The sequence below is a fragment of the Arvicanthis niloticus genome, chromosome 24, assembly GCF_011762505.2.
Source record: "Arvicanthis niloticus isolate mArvNil1 chromosome 24, mArvNil1.pat.X, whole genome shotgun sequence".
NCBI classification, from domain to species: Eukaryota; Metazoa; Chordata; class Mammalia; order Rodentia; family Muridae; genus Arvicanthis; species Arvicanthis niloticus.
This window is the reverse complement of record NC_133432.1, coordinates 33,725,260-33,749,255: the sequence shown is the minus strand read 5'-3', so window position 1 is coordinate 33,749,255 and position 23,996 is coordinate 33,725,260. Positions and strand designations below refer to the sequence as shown.

Sequence of the window (23,996 nt, the reverse complement as noted above, 5' to 3'; positions counted from 1 at the left end):
TCTTTTTTTTTTTTCTTGAGGGAAAATTTTGCTGTGTAGTCCTGGCTGGACTTGAACTCAGAGACTAAAGGCATGTGCCTCCATGCTTGGCCACACCTGTTTTTTTCCTTGGGTTCCGGGGGTTGAATTCAGGCCTTGGGCTTGTACTGTAAGTGCTTACTGTCCCACCTTTCCTTCGTATGTCTTAGTATCCGTCCTTTGTTAGAGACAGTAGCTCCCTCGTTCCTTTCCAAAGCAGCATAATATTCAGATCCATACAGAAGCTGGCTCGAACCAGACCCTCCTATCAATGAACCCGTCCGTCAATCACCACCCTCAATGTTTCTCACTCTTCTGTGCTTGGATATGTACCATACACACACACACACACACACACACACACACACCACACACACACAGAGGCATATATGCATGTATACACACATGCACATGCGTGGTTGGGTCTTCAGATTGAATGCCTCTTCCTCTGGTGATAGAGAGAGAGATCCCTCTATGCTCTCTCTGCTCTGAGCAAACATAGGTGATGTAAACGTTTGCTCTAGATGGGGTGAAAGCTCGGGGTTGAGGCCTCTCTGGTAAGCTCCTGAGAAAGGAAAATGGGATGTCCTGTGGACTGGGAATTCTGCGGTTGGCTGGGTCTAGCAACCATTGAGCCTCAGTTGGGAGTGAGGCTGTTATTGTCACTGCTGTGTCTGCTGTTGTTGTAAGCACGCTTAATAAAGAGCCACACAGAGCTCCAGCCTGCTCTATGTCACGCCTTCTCCAAGTGTCCCCCGTCCTGACACCCCTGAGTCCTAGGAGAGATGAGCCAGACCTGTACACATCACGAGATCTCCTCTTCAGCCCTGGCCCAGGTCCCTCTGGGAAAAGATGGGGACATGGACACTGTGTCCCTGGATCCCATGGGGACCCAAGTGCCACCTGATCCTTGCTGAGATGAGGGCACAGTACAAAACAGAACACTTAGTGGAGGTCAGGCCTGAGCTGCTTCTGGCTAGATGCCTTGCCCGGCACTTGCCCCAGACAGGAAATAAGGCCACAGGGACAGGCTGCCCTGCTCCCTGACACCTGCCTTGAACTTAGTTCCCTGAAGGAGGACTCCTGGAGGGCTTCCAGACTCCCCATGATCCCCTATTTTTGCCACTGCAAAGCAGAGACTTCCAAAGGGACCAGTAGTGATTCCCTGGGCTACACAGCTCATCTACCCATCCCCCACCTCCCAGGTTGTCACAGGATTTTTTTTTCTTTACTGATTTTTTGTGATCGGGTTTATGTAGCCCAGGCTAGCTCCATAGACTTACTATGTAGCCGAGGATGACCTTGAACTCTTGATCCTCCTGCTGAGATGACAGGGATGCTCACCACATATCAAGGCTCCACACTGCAGCTTGATGGGCACCCCTCTTATTACCCCAGCTTTGCAGTCTCTCACCTCTTGGCTTTCCTGGAAATCTCAGTCACACTTTTCAGGAGCTCCTAGCTACAAGGCTGTGCCAACTTTTCACTGCTGTAGTAGCTGAGGACACAGAGGCCTGGCCTGAGAGGCTGTCCCAGGAGGGCAGCACAGTAGAGCTGCTCACAGCTGCATATGATCTCGTCCTAGCAGAACCTCAGTTTCCTCTGCTCTCAATCAGACATCAGGGCTGGGCAGCAGGAAAGAGGCAGAGGCAGGGAAATTTCCGGCCACCAAATAAGAAGCTGGGCTTAAACTGTGCAGTGGTGGCAGGGGCCTTTAACCCAGCACTAGGAAGGCAGAGGCAGGAGGATCTCTGAATTCAAGGCCAGCCTGGTCTACAGAGGGAGTTCCAGGACAGTCAGGGCTACACAGAGAAACCCTGTGTTGAAAAACAACAGAACAAAACCAAAAAAACGAACAAACCAACAAAGAACCTGGACATGACATAGCACGGGCCTGAAATCTCAGAACCTGCTGGATAGAGGCCAGAAATTAAGAAGTTCAAAGCAAACCTTGGTTGTACATGAAAGGCCAGCGTTGTCTACATGAGACCCTAATTCAAAAGAGCAAGTAAGTCAGCCAGCAGGACGGCTCAGCAGGGAAAGGCACTTACCACCGAGCTTGCCAACCTCAGTTCCTGGGACCCATATGATGAAGGGAGAGAACTGACTTCAACAAGCTGTCCTCAGAACTCCACGTAAGCTCCACGGCATATATCACACACACACACACACACACACACACACACACACACACACACACAAGAATGTAAAAGAAAGCATGTTGAATGTAGCTGGAGATGTGACTCAGTTGGTAGTGAAAATCTGGATTCTAACCACAGAACCTCATAAACCAGGCATGGGGGTACACGAGGTAGAGACAGGAGGATCTGAAGTTTAAGACCATCCTCTACTATGAAATCTGGTAAGGCTAGCCTGGGCTACATGAAATCTGCCTCAGGTATGCATGTAGGTATGTATGTACATACATACATACATACATACATACATGCGTAGATCAATTGATAGATAGATACAAAGATCAATGGATTGATAGATACATAGACACAGATACAAAAATAGATGATAGATAGATAGATAGATAGATAGATAGATAGATAGATAGATAAAAGTACCATGAATACACACACACACACACACACACACACAAGGAGAGAGAGAGAGAGATTACTGTAGCTGGCCAAACAGCTCAGAACTAGCGTCCCACAGACCACACAGCCTTCTGTGGTTCAAGCCCTCAATAAAGGGGCAGCCTCGTGAACCAGAGGCCATGAATAGCCTCTTTGTGGCTCTGTGGTCACCTGCTCTGAGGGCCCCTCAAGGCAGCCTGGTACCACTGGCACCACTTGGCCATCAGAGCTTCGGAAGTAGGAGGGGCCAACTCTAGGACCTACTTCCTGCCTGGCTGAGTCCCCACGGCCCTAGGCCCAGCTGGGCTTTGCCCCCAGGCCCTGAGTTACTGGGCCTGCCTCCCTCTGACCAAGAGAGTAGACCAGGCTGTCACTACCATTGCTGTCTCCACTAACAACGTACCTACTTATTCTTTGCCTTCCAGGAAACTGAGGCCTGGACACAATAAACAGGACCTGGCCCAGAGTTCTCTGGCCTGGTGGATCTTATAAAATATGGGGTTAGAGAGCTGTCAGTGGCCCAGCAATCAAGAGTACTACCTGCCCTTCAGAGGATCCAAGTTAAATTCTCAGAACTCACAAGGTCACTCACAATTTTCTGTAACTCCAGTTCTAGGGGATTCATTGCCCTCTTCTGACCTCCAAGAGTACCAGGCATGTACATGGTCCACAGACATTCATGCAGGCAAAGAGCCCGTACACATGGGATAAATGAAGTTTAACAACAACGATGACAACAAAATACAGTTTTACTTTTGTTAGTTTTTGTTTGCTGTGGTGTGTGTGTGCACACCAGCCCACACATCAATCTTGGGTGTCTCTCCTCAGGTGTCACCTGCTTGCATTTATTTGACAAGAATGTCTCCCCCAAACCTAGAGCTCACAGATTAGACTAGACAGACTGGGGAGTTGCAGAGATGCATTCCCCTGCCTCCATTTACCAGCACTGGGATTACAGGAGCATTTAGCCACACCCAGCTTCTTTGTTTGGTTGTTTGGTTGTTTTGTTTTCCAAGACAGGGTTTCTCTCTATAGCCCTGGCTGTCCTGGAACTCAGTCTGTACACCAGGCTGGCCTCGAATTCAAGGATCTGCCTGCCTCTGTCTCCTGAGTGCTGGGATTAAAGGCATGCACCACCCGGCCATAGCCAGTTTTTTAATGAGTTCCAGGATGAAACTCAGGTTCCCTCGCTAGCTCAGAAAGCATTTTCTGACCATCTTCCCAGTGCCTAGTTTGGTCTTTTTGAGACAGAATCTCATGTAACCCAAACTGGCCTTGAACCTTGCTTCTCCTCCTGCTTCAGCCTCCCTAGTGCTGGCTGACAGGTGTGAGCTGCCACAGCTGACAGGAGGATAGAGCAGACGAGGCCAGCCAGGGCTGCACAGCCAGAGAGTGCTTACTTACCTGGTGTGTGAAGCCCTGGGTTCCATTCCTAGCGCTGCATAAACCAGGAGAGATGCAGGTCTGTCACCCCAGCACTCGGTTCAAGGTTCTTGATTAACAGTGAGTTTCAGGTCTGCCTGAAGAGACCCTGTCTTAAAAATAAGTAAGGACAGCTAGAAAGATGGCTCAGTGGTTAAGAGCACAGACTGCTCTTCCAGAGAACCCAGATTCAATCCCCAGTACTTAGGTGGCAGCTCATAACTGTCTGTAACTCTGGTTACACCCTCACTCAGACATACTGCAGGCAAAACATCCATATAAAATATAAATAAATAAATAAGGAAGGAAGCTGGGCTATGATGGCTCAAGCCTTTAATCCCAGTACTTAGGAGACAGAGGCAGTCAGAGCTCTGAGTTTGAGGCCAGCCTGGTCTACAGAGTGAGTTCCAGGACAGCCAGGACTACACTGAGAAACACTATCTTGAAAAAACAACAACAACAACAAAAAAAAAACCAAACGTGTGTGTGTGTATTTATTTATTTACATACATATTCTTACAAATACACACACACACACACACACACACACACACAGAGAAAAAAGAGATAGAGGTCAAAGGGCAGAGGCAGCCTCCAACCTATCCTGAGACAGGGCCTTCTATCTCAGGCTAGCTTCCAAGTCTCAATCCTCCTACCTCCACCTCCTCAGAGCTGTCAGTACAGGGTGTACCAACTACCATGTCGGGCTCACCGCCGAGCGGTGGTGGCGCACGCCTTTAATCCCAGCACTTGGGAGGCAGAGGCAGGCAGATTTCTGATTTCTGAGTTTGAGGTTAGCCTGGTCTACAGAGTGAGTTCCAGGACAGCCAGGACTACACAGAGAAACCCTGTCTCGAAAAACCAAAAAAAAAAAAAAAAAAAAAAAAAAAAAAAAAAAAAAAAAAAAAAAAAAAAAAAGATTTACTTTATTTGGGGAAAGGAGATAACATCTGTGTGTCTGTGTGTGTACACACACACACACACACACACACACACACGTGTTCGCACCTGTGAATGCAAATGCCTTGGAGGCCAGAAGAAGGTGTCCAAGTGCCTAGAACTGGAGCTAGAGACAGCTGTGAGCCACCAAGATGTAGATCCCGGGAGCCAAACTTGGGTCCACTGCAAGAGCAGCAAGCGCCCTTAACCACTGAGACATCTTTCCCAGACCCTCTAGGATTTCCCGGGGCCAAGGAAGTGTGTAGAGATAGGGCCTCCCTATTTAGCCCAGATTGGCCTCAAACTCTCAACAATCTTCCTGTCTCAAATTCTGGAATTACAGGCATGTCCCGTCATGCTCAATATCCAGGCTGTAGTTTCTGAGGGAGAAACCTGGGCTGGCCCTGGGAGCCCAGCCTTGAGCCCAGCTCCCCTAGAAGAAAGACAAAACACTGGGCCGTCCACCCTCCCCATCTGTGCCAGGCCCAAGGTGAATTTTGTGAAACAAGGCAATCTCGGCCAGTGCTTGGCAAGAACCTGGTTAATTAAGAGGGCACTTTAGTGTCATGGGCAGAGCCAGGCTCATGCCAAGATACCTCTGCCAGAAGAGGGGCCACTGGCTGGTGCCAGGCCTTGGCCTTGCCTGGCTGGCAGCCACCCCAGCTTACCCCCTCAGAGACCTTCAGGGGTCCCCTTCTGGTGAGCTGAGGCCCAGTGTCTGGCCTCGGGCCCCATCTGTCCTTCAAAGTGCCTGGCCCTCAGACAACTCCTCCCTAAGCTGGGCGAGCAGAGCCAGTTTCCGGAACCCAGCGTGGTTTTCCCAGATCCAATAAACTCTGAGTACTCTTCCGGTGTTTAACAGAGAAAACAAGCCAGACATGTGTGGCATACACACGTAGTTTCCACACCCAACATGCTGAAACAGGAGAATTACCAAGAGTTTGAGAGAATAAAGAGATGACTCAGATCAGCTTAAGAGTATTTGCAGTATGTAGTGGTGGCACACACTTTTAATCCCAGCACTTGGAAGGCAGAGGCAGGCAGATCTTTTGGTTCGAGGCCAACCTGTTCTACAAAGGGAATTCCAGGACTGTCTCAAGAAAGGGGGAATAAAAGAGTACTTGAGATTCTTGCAGAAGAACCAAGCTTGCGGGTAACTGCAGCTCGGGGAGGTCTGAGACCCACCCATTCTCCACAACCTCGGTGTCCTTCCTCAAGTCTCCACGAACAGCTGTTGAAAGTCAGAACCACAATCTAGTCCAGCAGCCTCAACACCCGTGAGGTGGTTTTTTCTAATTTACAGGAAAGAGCAGATAGGCTGGCTAGGGTCTATCCTGTCAGCTTCCCCTCGTGGCTAAGGGAACTCCCCTTTCTGTCTCAAGAGAGCTGAAATTGGAGACACAGAAAAGTCCAGTTCTGTTGACTAAACCGGAAGACAGGGAATTATGATGAGAAAAAAGCCCCCAAGTAGGGGATTCCCAGGGTTAGGTGACTAGAAATGTACCCGGGAAAGGTCCTGCCTTCACCTTCCAAGTGTTAGGATTGCAGATGGGCACTAGGACATCCTTCTCTCAAAATGCTGTTTGAGATATCCCATTTGTCAGTCGCTCTCCTACCACAGCCAAGGCGGCAGAGATCCTTGCCCTCAGAATCGGTGAGGCTGCCTCACCTCTAGCCAGTGAGCCTCAACCTGACATTAAATGTGTGGATTGCATTACAGAAAATTAACTCAGACTCAGTTTTCCTACGCCAAATAGATCCCTTTGGGTTTCACTGTTGGTATTTATTGTTTTTGCAGTGCTGTTGAGTTGATATGTTGTTTTAATCCCAATCTTGCTGGGTGGTGGTGGTGTACACCTTTGATCTCAGCACTTGGAAAGCAGGGAGAGGCTGATTTCTGAGTTTGAGGCCAGCCTGGTCTACAGAGCAAGTTCCAGGATAGCCAGCGCTACACAGAGAAACCCTGTCTCAAAAAAACCAACCCCAAAATTCTTAATTATAATGTCAATCTCAATTTGTGTGTGTGTGGTGTGTGTTTGTGTGTGCCTGTGTATATATGTGTGTCTGTATGTATATGTGTGTGTGTCTGTGTGTGCCTGTGTGTATCCCACTGTACTCAAGTACAGGACAATTTTCTTTCTTTCTTTTTTTTTTTTTTTCTTTTTTGGTTTTTCGAGACAGGGTTTCTCTGTGTAGTTCTGGCTGTCCTGGAACTCACTCTGTAGACCAGGCTGGCCTGGAACTCAGAAATCCGCCTGCCTCTGCCTCCCAAGTGCTGGGATTAAAGGCGTGCGCCACCACCGCCCAGCCGACAATTTTCAAAGAGTCAGTTTTTCTTGTGTGTGTGTGTGTGTGTGTGTGTGTGTGTGTGTGTGTGTATGTGTGTGTGTGTGTAAAATGTCTTTTGCTTTCCTTCCTTTGGATCCTTCAAACTAGCCAGAAGATGTTCAGATCTTCTTAGCAATTCTCCTGCCTCCACCTCCCATTTCACCAAAGATTTCAGCTGCATACCATGAAATCCATGTTTTTCTGCCTGGCTTCCAGGGATGGAATTCAGGTCGTCAGGCTTGTGTGACAACTGCTTTGACCTACTGAGTGATCTCACTCGCCTAGGGTTTTTGAGACAGTCTCATACTAAACCCAGACTGACCTCAAACTCAAAATGATCCTCCTGCCTCAGCACCCTTGGCTACTTTTGGAAACAGGGTCTCTCAATGTAGCCCAGGTTAGTCTTGATGAGGCTCTTGAAATTGCTGGAATTACAGACATGTGCTGCCATGCCTAACTCCTTTTTTTTTGAGACAGAGAAGGTCTTTAGTATACCGAATTGGCCTTAAACACACTATGTAGCTAAGGCTAGCCTAGAACCCCAGGTGTGTAGCACCACACCCAAGCATGCTGCCAGCTGAGATGTTTCCCCAGTTCTTAACTTTGTTCTCTTTCTGTATGAGTGTACATGTGCACGCAGACATCAGAGGATCTGTGTGACTGTACGTGTGTGCACGCAGACATCAGAGGATCTGTGTGACTGTGCCTGTGTGCATGCAGAGGTCAGAGGAAGATCACAGTGTCATTTGTCAGGTATGGAACTTTCCAAATTAAATAGTCTAGCTGGCCAGTGAGTCTAAGTTGCAGAGGTCCACTGGTCTCTGCCTCCCCAGTGTGTTTAGGTCAAAGGTAGACACTGCATGTCCTGTGCAATTTACTAAGCAGGGTCTCTTTGCTGAGCCTGGAGCTCACTGATATTGGGGTGGTCTAGCTAACCAGCTTTGGGGATCTGTTGTCTCACCTTTTTTTTTTTTTTTTTTTTTTTTTTTTTTTTTGGTTTTTCGAGACAGGGCTTCTCTGTGTAGCCCTGGCTGTCCTGGAACTCACTCTAGACCAGGCTGGCCTCGAACTCAGAAATCTGCCTGCCTCTGCCTCCCAAGTGCTGGGATTAAAGACATGTGCCACCACAGCCCGGCTGTTGTCTCACCTTCTGAGTGCTAGAATTATAAATGGGCCACCACACCCACCTGGCATTTGATGTGGGCTCTTGGGGTCCTGCATGTTCATATTTTTGTTTTTAAAATTACTTTAACATGCCGGGTAGTGGTGGCGCACACCTTTAATCCCAGCACTTGGGAGGCAGAGGCAGAGGCAGGTGGATTTCTGAGTTCGAGGCCAGCCTGGTCTACAGAGTGAGTTCTAGGACAGCCAGGGCTACACAGAGAAACCCTGTCTTGAAAAACAAAAACAAAAAAAAAATTACTTTAACATATGTCTAGATTTATTTATTTATTTATTATTTAATTTTTTTCAAGACAGGGTGTGTGTGTGTGTGTGTGTGTGTGTGTGTGTGGCCTTGGATGTCCTAGAACTCACTCTGTAAACCAGGCTGGCTTCAAACTCACAAGGATCCATCTGCCTCTGCCTCCTGAGTGCTGGGATTAGAGGTGTACACCACCACTGGCCGGCTTTAGGTTTATTTATTTTGTGTATGAGTGTTTTACTTGCATGTATGCATGTACACCACAGGTCTGCCTGGTACATGAGGAGGGCAGAAGAAGGCATGGGGCCTCTTAGAACTGATGTTACTATGGATGGTTGTGAGCTGCCAAGTGGGTGCTGGGAACTGAACTCAGGTCCCCCTGAAAGAACAACAAGTGCTCTTAACAGCTGAGCCATTTTTCCAGCCCCAGTGTGTGTAGCGATTAAAAATGCCCAGGCGTGGCGATGCAGGCCTGTAATTCTAGTTAGTGTCAGCAAACTGAGGAGGGCCATGAATTTGAGGCTAACTTGGGCTATATAGCAAGATCCTGTCTCCAGTATAGCTGGAGAAGGTCTCCATACACGCATAGATGCCAAGAAGATGGATCAGAGGTTAAGAGTGCTTGCTCTGCAAACATGAAAGACTGAGTTTGAGTTTCTAGCTCTTGTGTAAAAAGCCAGGTGTGTCTGTGTGTGCCTGTATCCCAGCGTCGAGGGATGGAGACGGGTGGATCCTGAGAACTTGCTGGCCAGCCAACCTAGCTGAATCAACGGTTGTGGCTCAGTGAGACGGACACTCTCTCTCCCCACCTCTCTTTCTCTTTCTCTCTCTTGCTCACTTTTGAGAAAGGTTTTTCTGTGTAGCCCTGGCCATCCTAGAACTCACCCAATAGACCATAGAGCTCCGCCTGCCTCGGCCTCCACAGTGCTGAGATTAAGGGCATGCTGCCCTGTGAGAGACCCTGTCTCAAGGCAAGAAGGCAAAGAGCAAGACACTTGGTGGCCTGCTCTGGCCTCTAAGTGCGCATGCACACGTGTACACTCAGGTGTGTGGACAACACACACACTCACACACACACACCACATACAAAATACGTGAAGCCAGTCAGGCATGGTGCTATCGGGAGGCAGAGGCAGGAGGATCTCATGAGTCCAGCCTGGGCTACATCAGGAAACTGTCTATACAAAAGGATAGCAGGGGGCGTGGCTGGAGAGGTGGCTCAGCAGTTGAGAGTGCTTACTGGTCTTGCAGAGGACCTGAGTGTGGTCCCCAGACACCACAGCTGCTGTTTATAACCTCCTGTAACTCCAGCTCCAAAGCATCTGGGCTCTGCAGACACCAGCATTCAAGTACACACACACACACACACACACACACACACACCCCACAAACCTACCACCACTACTATCAACCAGGTGGCTGGTGGATCTGTAGCCAGTGGTGACCCCTATATGACTCATTGGCCCTGGGTGAATGACACCTCCCAGGCCATCTAAGTCTCAAACCTTGTACCCACTCACAGCTCTGAGAGGGCAAGAGACTCGCCTGAGGGTACCCAGCAAGCCAGGGTGGGAAGTGAGCAGCCAGACCTCCTGCTGTAAAGCCAGATCAGCCTCAGGAAATCCTGGCAGTGCAGGCCTGGAAACAGTTGTTTTGTTTTCCTGGCTGAGCTGCAATCCCAGCCAGCTGTTTCTTTTCTCATCCAGGAGGTTTGGAAGGGAAGGCCTTGTCACCGGAAAGACCTGAAGCCCTAGCCCTGCTTCTCTCTTAATGAGATCCCCAGATCTTTGGAGGAGACAGGTTTCAGGTTGGGGAGGGCACTCTGAGAGGAGGAAGAGGGGGGAGTCCTCAAGGAAGGAAGGAAGGAGGAGAGGGGGAGGAGGGAGGAAAAACAGCAGGTTTTTATTCTGTGTGTGTGGTGTTGTGCTCAGAATTATGTCTGTGTACCATGTGCCACCCATGGACATCAGAAGAGCGCATCAGATCCCTTGGACTTGGAGTTAGAGACAGTTTTGAGCCACTGCGTGGGTGCTGGGGATTGAACACAGCCAGTGCTCTTAACCCCCTGAGCCATCTCTCCACCCCCAGCTGCTCAACAATGGGTTCTGACTTCCTCCACCTCCCCAAGTCTCATTTAGTGAAGCCCTGGAGGCCTCCGTAAGCAGCCATAGAGACCAACAGGCACAGAAACCTTCCCCCTGGGAAGAAAGCTGTGACTTAGAGTGGAATAGGACTTTCAAAACAATTTAAGGGGATGGACAGACGGCTCAGAGGTTAAAAGTGCTTGACACTCTTGCAAAGGACCTGAGTTTAGTTCCTAGCACCCACCTTAGGCACCTCCCAACCACCTAAAACTCCAGCTCCAGGGATCACAGCACCCTCTTCTGGCCGTCAAGGGCACCTGCATTCACATGCACATACCCATCCATATACAGACACATAAGATACACATAATTAAAACACAAAATCTTTGGAAAGATGGCTCAATGGTTAAGAGTATTTCTTGCTCTTCTAGAGAACCTGGGTTTAATTCCCAGCATCAGGTTGGCTCACACCACCCATAAATTCCGTGTCCACCCCCAAAGATAGCTTCTGGACTCCACAAGCAATACACTCATGTGTGTGAACCTATACCCAGACACACAATACACACATAATTTTAAAATAAAATCTAAAAGAAAACTTTTCTGTTAAAGTTTACTTGGGGCCGGGCAGTGGTGGCACATGCCTTTAATCCCAGCACTTGGGAGGCAGAGGCAGGTGGATTTCTGAGTTCAAGGCCAGCCTGGTCTACAGAGTGAGTTCCAGGACAGCCAGGACTACATAGAGAAACCCTGTCTCGAAAAACAAAAAACAAACAAACAAACAAACAAACAAACAAAATAAATAAATAAATAAATAAATAAAGCTTACTTGGGGAATATCTCATTGGTAAAGCACTTGCCTACCTCCCGCCTTCTGTCCTTCCCCCTCTTAGTCCCTCCCCCCCTTATTTCACCCTGTCTTTTCTCTCAGCACCTCCTCACTCTGTAGGCCTACACAGTCCTCAGACTCACAGTCCTGCCATCTGAGCTTCCCTAGCCTTGAAATCAGGGGCATGTGCCACCACGCATGGCTGAGAACAGTTATCTTGGAGCAATGGTGTATCTTAGAGCCAGGTGGGGTGTGCCAGCTAGGGCAGGGTCTCCAACTTCACAGCCATCATCCCAGTCCAGTGACCCTGGCAAAGGCACCTGCCCTTCTCTTTCATGAATCAAGTGTGAAGTAAGGGGACAAAAAACCAGAAGCGATCCCTTCAACAGAGGGAAGAACCACACCAGGACTGTGGCTCCTGGCCTATACTGGCCTTTTATCTCTGATCATAGGTTTAATCTATTATCTGCAAGAGAGAACAAATCCTGTCTTGACCCCAACCCAACCCTACCCCGTTAGCACCAGCCAGTTTGCAGGATCCCAGGCCCAGCCCTTTCTGATCCTCACAGATCCTAAGTCACCATGGCCTCCCTCATGGGTAGATGTGTTCCCTGGGGATATGTGAGAGGCCTGCTGAGTCATGTGATCTGGACTGGGGCTGTAGCTCTGGCAGTGGGGTGCTGGACTAGCATGGACTAGAGGGCCGGAGGTCCTGGGTTCCATCCCCACAACCCCGATAAACCAGACCCAAGGGCACACAGTGCTACCCGAGCAGTGGGAAGAAAATCAGGAGTTAAAAACAAACCTGGGGTCTGTGGTTAGTTTGAGGCCAACCTGGGCTACATGAGAACCTGTCTCAAATAATAGAGAGAAAGAAAAGAAAAGAAAAAAGAAAAGAAAAGAAAAGAAAAGAAAAGAAAGCCAGGTGGTGCCTTTAATGACAGCTTGTCAGTTCATGGTCAGTCTGGTCAACAGAGCAAGTTCCAGAACAGCCAAGGCTATCTGGAGCCTAAAATTGTTTTCTGTTTTTTTAGACACTGCACTCAGGGCTTCTGAATAGGCAGGTACTCCACCACTGACCACATCCCAGCCTTTTTACTGTTTTACAAAATAACTTATTTTTAATTTCTTATTTATGTGTACACGTGTGTGTGTGTGTGTGTATGCCACATGTATGTGGTACCTCTGTGTGTTTGTGTGTGTGTGTAGGAGTGTATGCCACATGTATGTGATGCCTCTGTGTGGTGTGTGTGTGTGAATATATGGCACATGTATGTGGTGCCTCTGTGTATGTGTGGGTGTGTGAGTATATGCTACATATATGTGGTACCGCTATATGTGTGTGTGTGAGAGAGAGAGAGTATATGACACATGTATGTGGTGCCTCTGTGTATGTGTTTGTGTATGTGTGTGTGAGTGTATGCCACATGTATGTGCTGCCTCTGTGTGGTGTGTGTGTGTGTGAGAATATATGGCACATGTATGTGGTACCTCTGTGTGTGTGTGTGTTTGTGTATGTGTGTGTGAGTGCATGCCACATGAATGTGGTGCCTATAGAGACCAGGAGATGGTGTGAGGTCCCCTGGAACTGAGGTTACAGGCAGTTGTGAGCCACCCAATGTAAATGCTGGGAACTGACCTCAGGTCTTCTGGGAAGCAGCAAGTACTCCTAACTGTTGAGTTGTGTCTCCAACTCACGTGGCTGGACACAAATACACGTAAATGTTACCTGCTGAGCCACCTCCCCAGACCCATCTTTTCCTTTTTAGAGGTAGCTTAGGCTTCTCAAACAAACAAACAAACAAACAAACAAACAAAGACTAACAACCTGGGTGTGATGGTGCATTCCTTTAATCCCAGCACTCAGGAGACACGGGCAGGAGGATCTCTGTGAGTTCAAGGCCAGCCTGGTGTACATGGCAAATTCCAGGTCAGCCAAGAGTACATAGAGAGACGCTGTGTCAAAAAACAAAAACAAAAAATTAGAAGTCATAAGACATGGTGATCCATGCTTGTAACCCCAGCACTCAGGAGTGGAGGCAGGGGACGGAGCTCAAGGCCAGCCAAGATGTGTATTGAGTTTGAAGCCAGTCCGTGATACATGAGACCTTGTCGATGAATGAATGAATGAATGAATTTTTTAAGGATTTACTTTACTTTTAAATATATACATGTATCCTGGGGTGGTGCATGCATGCAGGTGCCTGAGGAGGCCAGAAGAGGGCGTCAGATCCCCCGGAGCCCTCTGCAAGAGCAATAGATGCTCTTAGCTGCTGGACCATCTCTGCACTCCCGAGTGTTTAGAAAGTAAAAAAGTCACTTTTAGCCGGGTGGTGGTGGCGCACGCCTTTAATCCCAGCATTTGGAAGGCAGAGGCAGGAGGATTTCTGAGTTCGAGGCCAGCCTGGTCTACAGAGTGAGTTCCAGGACAGCCAGGGCTACACAGAAAAACCGTCTCGAAAACAAAAACAAAACAACAACAAAACAAAAAGTCACTTGTAGGATGGGACATTCTCTCAACTTGGCACAGACTCTGCATGGACTAGGACTTGGTTTGGAATTCTAGCACCACAAAATAAAGAAAGAAGCAAGAGAAGAGAGAAAAATGGCAGCAGGAAGGAAAATTTACAATAAGTTTCACTTAACAAGGGTTGGAGAGATGACTCAGAGGTCAAGAACACTGGCTGCTCTCTTCTGGAGGACCTCGATTTAATTCCAAGCACCCACATGGCTGGCGACCCATAGCTGTCTTTGATGGGACCCGACGCCCTCTTCTGATGTTCAAGTGTACATGCAGATAGAACACACATAGAAGGTACATAAACTGGGCAGGGGTGGCACAGGCCTTTGATCTCAGCACTCCAATGTACACTGAAACTCTAAGATAGATAGATAGAGGGTAGATAGATAATAGATAGATAGATAGATAAATAGACAGACAGACAGATAGATAGATAGATAGATAGATAGATAGATAGATAGACAAATAAATATTTACTTTTTTTTAACTTAAAGATCTACTTGGGGTGGGGTTTTCCGCTGCACGGGGGGGGGGGGGGCTTTAGAGAAGGAAGAACCTTGGGAGGTGAAGAGTCAGGACACTCAAGAGATAGATACCTGGGTGTCTTGTGGTAACACTTTTTGGTTATAATTAAAGCAAAGAAGTTCAGTACCTGGTGGTTTAAACTGGCCTGACTGGAAAGTGGGGTTGTCATGTTCATCTATGGGTTTCTCTGAATCAGACAATGGGTGATTTCTTTTCCCTGGGTCACTTGAAATCCAACATGGCCACCTGAGTTTTTGACTTTTATTCTCCCTGGTTGTGAGTCATTACTGAGCTTAGGTTCAAACAGGAGGCCCCTGTCTTTGTTCGTTTCTTTGCTTGTGGGTTTTTTTTTTTTTGTTTGTTTGTTTGTTTTTTGCGGGGTGGGGTGGGGGTGGGGGGAGGGTGTTTGTTTTTGTGTTTTTGAGACAAGGTTTCTTTGTGTTGAAACCGCAGTACTCTGGAGTGGAGGCAGGAGAAACAAGAGTGCAAGGTCATCCTCAGTCACATTTTGAGTTTGAAGTCTCGGCTGTCCTGGAACTTGCTCTGTAGACCAGGTTAGCCTCCCAGCCTCCAACTCTCAAAGATCTGCCTGCCTCTGGATCCTGAGTACTGGGATTAAAAGTGCATGCCACCACCTAGCTCTGTCTTTGATTTGTTGTTTTGTTCTGCTTCAGACACACACACACACACACACACACACACACACACACACACACACACACGCATGCTCACATACGTGCACCTAGGTAACATAGGTGGAGATCAGATTCGAGAATGAGTTCTCTCCACTATGAGGGTTCCAGGGCCCAATCTGAGGTTGGCAGGCCTGGCAGCACGCACCTTTACTTGCTGAGCTATCGACCGGGTCTCCCTGCTTCCCTTCCTGGGACATTGCCTCATACAGCCGAATCCTGACCCTTTCCCTCCTCGAAAGTGCTGGGATTTCAGGCATGCACAACCATGCCCAGATTCCAAATTGTTGTTTGTACCTTTAGAAATTATCACCTCAACCAGGCAAGCTGTGGAAAGAAAGGGCGGAGTGACATGTCATTAGGACACAGGAGGGGCTGGGGAGATGGCTCAGTGGGTAAGACACCTGAGGCACAAGCACGAGGAACTGAGTTCAAATCCCCAGCATCCATGAGAGAAGCCAGGTTGGGCTGCCTTTGGATCTATAATCACAATGCTGTGGAGACAGGAGAACTCTGAGACCAGCTGACTCTCAGCCAAGCTCCAGGCTCAGATGTGCTTCTCTGGCCTGTATCCTTGTATCACACACACACACACACACACACACACGTTGTGAGAGCTGGCTCCAGGTCTCCCTGTGGATCAAGTCTAATAACACAATTATAACATTAAAAACAAAAACTAAATCCTGTTCAGGGACACCCACTCTGATCCAAGCACTTGGAAGGCTGAGGCAGAAGAATTACCATGAGTTCTATGCCAGTATGGGCTCAGACTCCCAGAACAGAAAAACAGAACTGGGACTGGAGCTCGGTAGAGTGCGCATGCCCAAGAACCTGGGTTCCATGCCCCACAGCTGTCCCCTAAGCCAGATGTGGTGGCACAAGCCAGTTCTCTCAGCACGTGGGGGGAGGAGGCAGGCAGATCAGAGATTTGTTGACCTCTGTTACACAATTAGTTCCAGGCCAGCCAAAACAAAAATTATAGAGAGGACTTAGTTCATGAACACCATGGTGACTTCGGGGAACCTTGGGGCGTGGTTTGAGGTCTAGACCACACCTTGATATCCTGGGGTGTGGCCTGGCGAAGTGGGTGTGGCAAAGCTTGCCACTTTCTTTGTGCTAGCTGTAGGTGGGATCTACCAGAGATGGACCAATCTGGAGAGCTCCAGGCAGGAGCATGGGCGGAGCTTGCAGGGAAGCCGGTTTGTGTCAGAGCCTGCGGTTCCGGGGAGAAGATACCTGCAGATCCGTGCGTTTGCTCCCTAGTTTGTGTCGTGTCTACCCCCACTCTTTGTCTCCCACTGCGCCGGGAATTTAGCAGAGCAGAGACGGCTGCTTCTGACACGGACAAAGTTATGAAAGGCTTCGGCCAATTTTGGTTTTTCTAAATCCAGTGAGATCCAGGAAAGCAAGATTCTCCAACTCCTGCAGGTCGAAGCAGCTACAATCCCTTCCGTGTGCCTACGTGGTGCGTGGGGGCCCAGAGAAGCTGCAAACTTTTATGAAATCACACAGCACTCGAGTAGACCCAGAGTCTCTTAAACCAAAGCAGGAAAAAACAGAGTTGGTGTCTTGGGATACATTTGGAGGTAAAATCCATGCGGGTGGGGGTCTGAATCAGCTCAAAGGTGTGTGTGATCCCTGCCCTTAGGAAGCTGAAGGAGAAGGAATGATACCCATCTGAGACCAGCCTGAGCTACAGACTATATAATCAGAAACCTGGTAATCCCAAGAATGCTAGCACATACCTATAATCCCAGCACTCCATAGGCAGTGAGAGGTTGATCTCTGTGAGTTCAAGGTTAGCCTAGTCTACACAGAGAGCTCCAGGACAGCAAGGACTACATAGAGAGGCCCGTCTCAAACCAAACAACAGTACAACAGATAGCAAGGCAGGCGTGGTGGCACTTCACTCCAACACTCAGGTGGTAGAAGCAGGTGAACCATGAGTTCAGTGTCATTGTCACCTTCTTAAAGAGTTTGAGGGGTAGCCTCAGCTATATGAGACCATCATACATATTGGTAGGTAAAATACATTTGGACTTGATTTACGTACCCTGCGCGCATATGCAAAGCTGGACTCCTGGTGCCCTGCAGGGACTGCTGGCCCCTGCCTCCTGTGTGCCAGTGTTAAAGGCATGTACCACAACGCTGACACATCCAGCACGTGAACGTTTTCTGTATCTCTTCTCTGCGACTGCTCTTCTCCTATTCCATGCTAGCTGGCCAATGAGCCAAGCAAGTTTCCTGAAGACTCTCAGGTCTCTTTTTCTCATCCTGTGGTACGCGTTCTGGGGTTACAGATGCATGGCTCTGAGTCCAGTTTTTCGTATGCATTCCAAGGATCAAACTCAGGTCATCTAGACAGAATCTCTTTACATATCTACATAGCCCTGGCTGTCTTGGAACTCACTAGGTAGACCAGGCTGGCCTCAATCTGATAGAGACCCGTCTGCCTCTGCTTCCTAAGTGTTAGGATTAAAGGACTTCACCACCAGGCCTGGGATATTTTGCCTTTTTGAACCCAGAATTCCTCCTCCCAATGGTTCTGTAGGCGTCTCCCCTGCAGTCCTCCGCATACGCAGGTACAGCCCCGCCCAGCCTGCGCCGATGGGTGCATCTCTATCGCCACCTGGCGGCATCCATGAACATAACAGCCTCTCCAGGAGAGGCGATGCGAGGTCTGAACCACGTGGAATTCAAGGGTGGGGCCCTCTTTTCTCCCGTCCCTAGGAAAAGTAAACCCCAGAGCTGAGCCCAGCCTGTAACTGTCCTAGCAATAGTGGACGTCTTCCCTAAGGAAGACAAGTTGGATTCGGGACTTGGAGAGCGTGCATTTATCTCCAAGTGCCACACAAAGTTGGGTGCCCAACGCTTGACCTGCAATCCAATAAGAATCATTCTTGACGTTGTTATGCTCATGTGTGCGAACTGAGGCTGAGCGAGGAACAAATGGCACCTCTACCCTGGCCCAGTGCTCTTAAATCTTAAGGCATGCCTCTCCCTAGCCTGGGGTTACAAATACCCTCAAATGCCGCTAATACCTGATGACGAAGGACACATTTCACTTCTTGTCCAATGGCTACTTTTATTTGGAGGGAGAGAGTTAGATTCGAGAAGGGATCTCCTTGCTCATCCAGACCTCTGCCTGGGCTCAGACTGAAAGCAGAGTCGGAGCCCAGCCCTATGCCAAGGTCAGAGATGGCGTTCTCTGAGGACAGAGTGGAATCCCCACCTTCACGAGAAGCTCTTCTCTCCCGCTCTAGGCCCTCCTGTGGCATCCCCATGCACTGCCAGTGGTTTCTGCAGAGGTGTGGGGGAGGGGAGCACCTTAGGGTGGTCGTGTCAGAGCTGGAGGAAGCATCTCGAACTGGACTCCTCTTCCCTCACCCCGCCCAGCAGCATCCTACCTGTAACCTCCAGCTCCCAGGGAATCTGCAGAGTCACTTCTGAAGGCCCACAGATGCGACTGCGGGGATAATAAGTATCGTTCAGTACATTAGGCTGCACGTTCAGACACTAATAAATACTTTGTCGATGTCCTAGGAAGCTAACCCCACCATGTCCCCTACTGACCAAAGCCAGCTGCCACCAAAGGACCTTTGCACTACCTGTGTTTTGTGCCTGGTGCACCTGCAAGCCAAGATGTTCGGTCCACTGTCACAGTTAAAGCCCCTGATCCAGTAGGGAGGCATCTGAGAGACATCCATACTGCTTGGATGGACAAAATTGTCCAGGCACAAACTCAAAAGTGCCCCTGTGTGGAGTGGTACTAGTGAGTAGCCTTGTCCAGATCCATGCAACTGGGTAGCAGCGAAGGGACCGACAGACCAAGAGTAAAATGTCCCTAATGGCCTGCTGCTACCCTCAGAGCTATTGGCTCCCAGCTCCAGACCCACTAGTCTCCTCTGAACCACAGAATGCAACTATAAACTACATTTCCCAGAGTCCCTGGCAGCCAGCTTCCTGTTAGATTTTGCCAACAGGAGGCGCCAGAGCTCAACTTGTCTGTGATGGACCTCTCTCTGGATCACCAATGAGAACTTCACAGAAGCTGGGCAGTGGTGGCGCAAACCTTTAATCCCAGCACTTGGGAGGCAGAGGCAGACGGATTTCTGAGTTTGAGGCCAGCCTGGTCTACAGAGTGAGTTCCAGGATAGCCAAGGCTATACAGAGAAACCCTGTCTCGAAAAACCAAAAAAAAAAAATTTTAAAAAAAGCAATTAAACAGTAGCCAGGTGTGGGAGTATGCACTGAATGTCAGCACCAGAAAGGCAGAGGAAGGCAAGAACTCTGTTGAGTTCAAGGCACCCTTGTACATGAAGAGTTTCAGGGCCTGAGTGTCAGAAGAGGGTGCCAGATCCCATTATAGATGGGTGTGAGCTGGGAATTGAACTCAGGGCCTCTGGAAAAGCAGCCAGTGCTCTTAACCACTGAGCCACCTCTCCAGCCCCCAGGGAGATTTCTCTATTTTCGGTTATCTGTGCAGGTTTTGGTTTGTGCAGGTGGGTGCTGATGCCTACAGAAGCTCAAGTGTCAGACCCCTGAATCTGCAGTTATAACATGGTCCTCGTGAAGCCCTCAGTGGGTGCCGGGAACTGAACTTGGGTCCTCTGCAAGGCAGCCGTCATGGCACATGGTACATTAGCCACTGAACCATCTCTCCGGCCCCTATTTATTTATTTATTTATTTATAGACAGGGTCTGATGGTGTAGCCCAGGCTGGCCTAGAACTTCCGGTCTTCCTGACTCAGCCTCTAGAGTGCTAAGACACAGGAAGAGGCTACCACACCTCGATAGAAACACTTTCTACAAAACTGTCTGCACTGAACATATTGACATTTTTTTCTTCTCCCTAAGCAGTAAGCGCAGTAACCCGCTGTGTATCGTTTTTATCCTATGCACAGTCCAAGTCGCTTACAGATGATTGGGGTTTTCTTTCTTCTTATGTTTATGTGGTTCCTCTGTATGCCAAGACACTTTTGCAGAGGTCAGAAAACAACTTTCAGGACTCAGTTGTCTCCTTTCATTAAGTGGGTGCCAGGGATTAAACTAGATCACCAGGTTTGGAAGCCCCTTTTCCCCCTCGAGCACCTGCCCAGCCCATGGTTTTTGCTTTGTTTTGTTTTGTTTTGTTTTTTTTTCCTGAGATAGGAATTATCTGCGTGATCCTGGCTGTCCTAGAACTCACTCTGTAGACCAGGCTAGCCTCAAACTCAGAGATCTGCCTGCCTCTGCCTCCTGAGTGCTGGGATGAAAGGCCTGAGCCACCACTGTCCAGCTCTATGTTTTGTTTATTAAGAAGGATTCAGACTATCCTGACTTACTATGTAGCCCAGGCTGGCCTTGAAATCACAATGATCCTCTTTTCTTGGCTTCCCAAGTGCTGGGATTACAAGGGTGAGCCACCAAGCCTGGTCCTTGATGCATGTGACTGAGATATCCAGGCCTCACCAGTTTACCTTGGAGGGTGTAAAATAGAACAAGAAAGAAGGTTATAAGGTTTTGCCACTAGGTGGCGCCGGAGAGCAGCCTCTGGCCTGCACATCTCGCCCTGACCGGACCTCTGCAGTTTCTGTGCTGACTCTGCCCACTCCCTCAGCCTTTTTTTCTACCTTCACTTTCCTTTCTGCTCCTACCACACAGAGCCTCAGCTGCCTCACCCACCCTCCTATGGAGCAGCCGATCCCCACCACTCTTGGTTCATTCTGGCCAAGTTGTTTAAACCTCCCTGCACTTGGGGAAGACTCGGAGCTGGAAAGATGGTTAACAGTCTGGGCGGCTCTTCCAGGGGACCTGGGTTTAATTCCCAGAACTCACACGGGTGCTCACAACTACATGTACCTGCAGTTCCAGGAGGCCCAGTGCCCTTTTCTGACCCGCAAGGGCATCAGGCACACATCCGGTGCACAGATATACATGCAGGCAAACATCCGTCTATGTGTGAAAATAAAAAATGAAATTTAGGAAGAAAGAAAGAAAAAGAAACTGAGGGTCATGTAGACCAGGCTACCCTTGATCTCACAAAGGTCTATCTGCCTCTGCCTCCTGAGCACTGGAATGGGCGTGACCCATTACATGCAGACAGCTTTAATCCCGGCACTTGGCACTTGGGATTCGGGAGGCAGAGGCAGCGACCGGCAGAGCTCTTTGAGTTCCAAACTGGCCTAGGATACATAGTGAGACTCTGTTTCAATTTTTATTCATTTATTGCTTGTGCGTGAGCACGCACGCGCACATCCGCGCGCCTCTTCCCCCCCGCCCCCCCCCCCCCCCCACCCCCCCGTTTGGGCATGCATAGGTGCACGTGCTCAAGCACACATGTGGAGGTCAGAGACAACTCTGGGAGACTGTTAGCTTCTCTTCTTCCACCATGGGTTCTGGCCATTGAACTTAGGGCTTACACCGCAAACACTCCCTAAGCCACCCTGATGGCCCTGGCCTGGAACTTTCTGGCCTCTGGCTTCAGCCGCCCGCCTGAGTCCTGGAATCCCAGGCATGTGCCACCAGGCCTGTCCTCTTTGCTCTTCTGTCTTTGGAACCCACACCAGCCCACGCTGTCCTTTCTACCTCAGGGGTTCCTTGCGCTCTGCACCTGCCCCAGACGTCCTCACTGCCCAAACAGGCTAGTGAGGTTCCGGCCACCTGGAATTGGAGTCTTAAGTGACCTGCCCAACTGGGTCCTGCTAAGTGTGCTGGCCTTGAGCCTTACCTGGAGTGACCCCAAGCTAAGGGACAGGACAGTACAGGACTAGAGACTGGACCTTGGGACTGGCTGGCCCCATTCCTTAGAAACATAAGCCTTTACAGCTAGCCATGAACTAGTGAGCTGATCCCTCCCACCTTAACACGACTTCCCGGCTCCCAGAGGGGCTGAGGCAAAGGAGGTGCAATACAGCAGACTCCTTTGTCGAGCACCTACTGTGTATGTGGGACTCATGCCTCAGCCTGTATGTCATAGTTTCATGACAACCACTAGGCTGGTGGCTCTCAACCTGCGGGTCACATATCAGATACTTACATTACAATTTGTAACAGTAGCGGAATTACAGCTATGAAGTAGCACCCAAATAACTTGATGGTTGGAGGTCCCCAGCACATGAGGAACTGTATTAAAGTTAACTGCATTAGGAAGGTCGAGAACCACTGCCCTAGAGAGATTAGTGCTTTATAGCCTAGAAGAAGCAGGAGAGAGAGGGGTGGATCACTCAGCTCAGGTTAGCCATCTTGTCTCCTTGTTTCTAGTCTCAAGGTTCTCTTTTCTTGAGGCAGGGTTTCACTGTTGCCCTGGCTGGTTTGGAACTTGGTATGTAAACTGACGGGCCTTGAACTCATGATCCTCCTGCCCCTCTGTCTTCCTAGTGCTAGGATTACAGACATGCATGGCCCTCCACACTGGGTATGACATTTCCAATCTATGGAAACATACCTGAAGGAGTATAACCATGGTGTCCACAGAGCAACCGATTCTTCCCCGGGGAAAAGCACCGACAGGATTCGATTCCCAGCATCCACATGGTGGCTCACAACTGTCTGAAGCTCCAGCTCTGGTGCCTTCTTCTGGCCTCCACGGGCACTGTATGCACATACATGGTGCATATATTCATATAGACAAAACACCCATGCCCGTAAAAATAAATATATATTTTTTAAAACCCTCAAATCCAAACAGGTCAGTGCCTACCTGGATACAGAACAGCCTGGACAACTTACTGAGATCCTGTCTCAACATAAATGGTTAAGAAAATAAAAAAATAAGCCATGTATTACGGGGCAGAGCTTTAATCCCAGCACTTGGGAGGCAGAGGCAGCCAGAGGCCTGCCTGGTTTACAGGGCTCTTGGGAGGTGGAAGAAGACTGGAGAATCAATCACTTCAAGGGCAGGCTGTATGCTGTTTACCCCAGCACTCCAGAGGCAGGTACATTTCTGAGTTTGAAGCCAGCCTGGTTTTTATAGTGAGTTCAGAACCAGCCAAAGCTACATAGTAAAACCCTGTCTCAAAAAAACAAAACAAAACAAAACACAACACCCCAAAAAGCAAGAAAGAGTTCAAGGCCAGCCTGACCTACACAAGATCTTATTTCAAAGAAATACAGCCTAGAACACTCAGACGGGAAATGCTGGCCTAGCATGGGTGAGGTACCAGCTCCTTTCCCTAGCACTGGGGGATAAAACCACCGCCAACAACAACAAACTATGCCCTCCTAACCTCTCTATTCAAGCTCCCTCCCAGCTCCAGGGTAACAGCTGCTCCTCCTGGAAGCCCTTCTCGCATTCCTGAACCCAGAGTAATGGCTCATTCTTGTGATCCCAACACTCCGAGGCTGAGGCAGGCTAGCCTGGGCTATACAGAGTGAGACCCCCCCCCCCATCCCCACTTTCTCAAACACAAGCCCGGGTGTGTGCCCTCCGCGGTCCCCTCTGCAGGACCGGGGCCGGGCATCGCGGATCCCCTTAGGGGAATCGGGGCCATTTCGAAAGGCAGGACCACACCTCGCATCCCCTGCGGGCTCCGCTCTCGAAACGGGAAGTCGGCGGAGGAAGTCGCGCGGGCAGCCGCCGGCCGCCGCATGACTAAGTTTGGCTCGACCTGCGCTCCTTGCCTTTTATGGACGACTCGTGGGCA

General features: G+C 49.3%; 1 long non-coding RNA gene across 1 annotated transcript; it reads right to left on the bottom strand.

The window, feature by feature from the left end:
* Nucleotides 1-18,427: 18,427 nt before the first annotated feature.
* On the bottom strand, nt 18,428-21,604 carry LOC143438066 (uncharacterized). The gene is made up of 3 exons (XR_013107153.1): nt 20,697-21,604; nt 18,780-18,838; nt 18,428-18,672 (listed from the first exon to the last, which is right to left on the bottom strand). It is a non-coding gene; the product is annotated as an uncharacterized LOC143438066 (long non-coding RNA).
* Nucleotides 21,605-23,996: the final 2,392 nt, after the last annotated feature.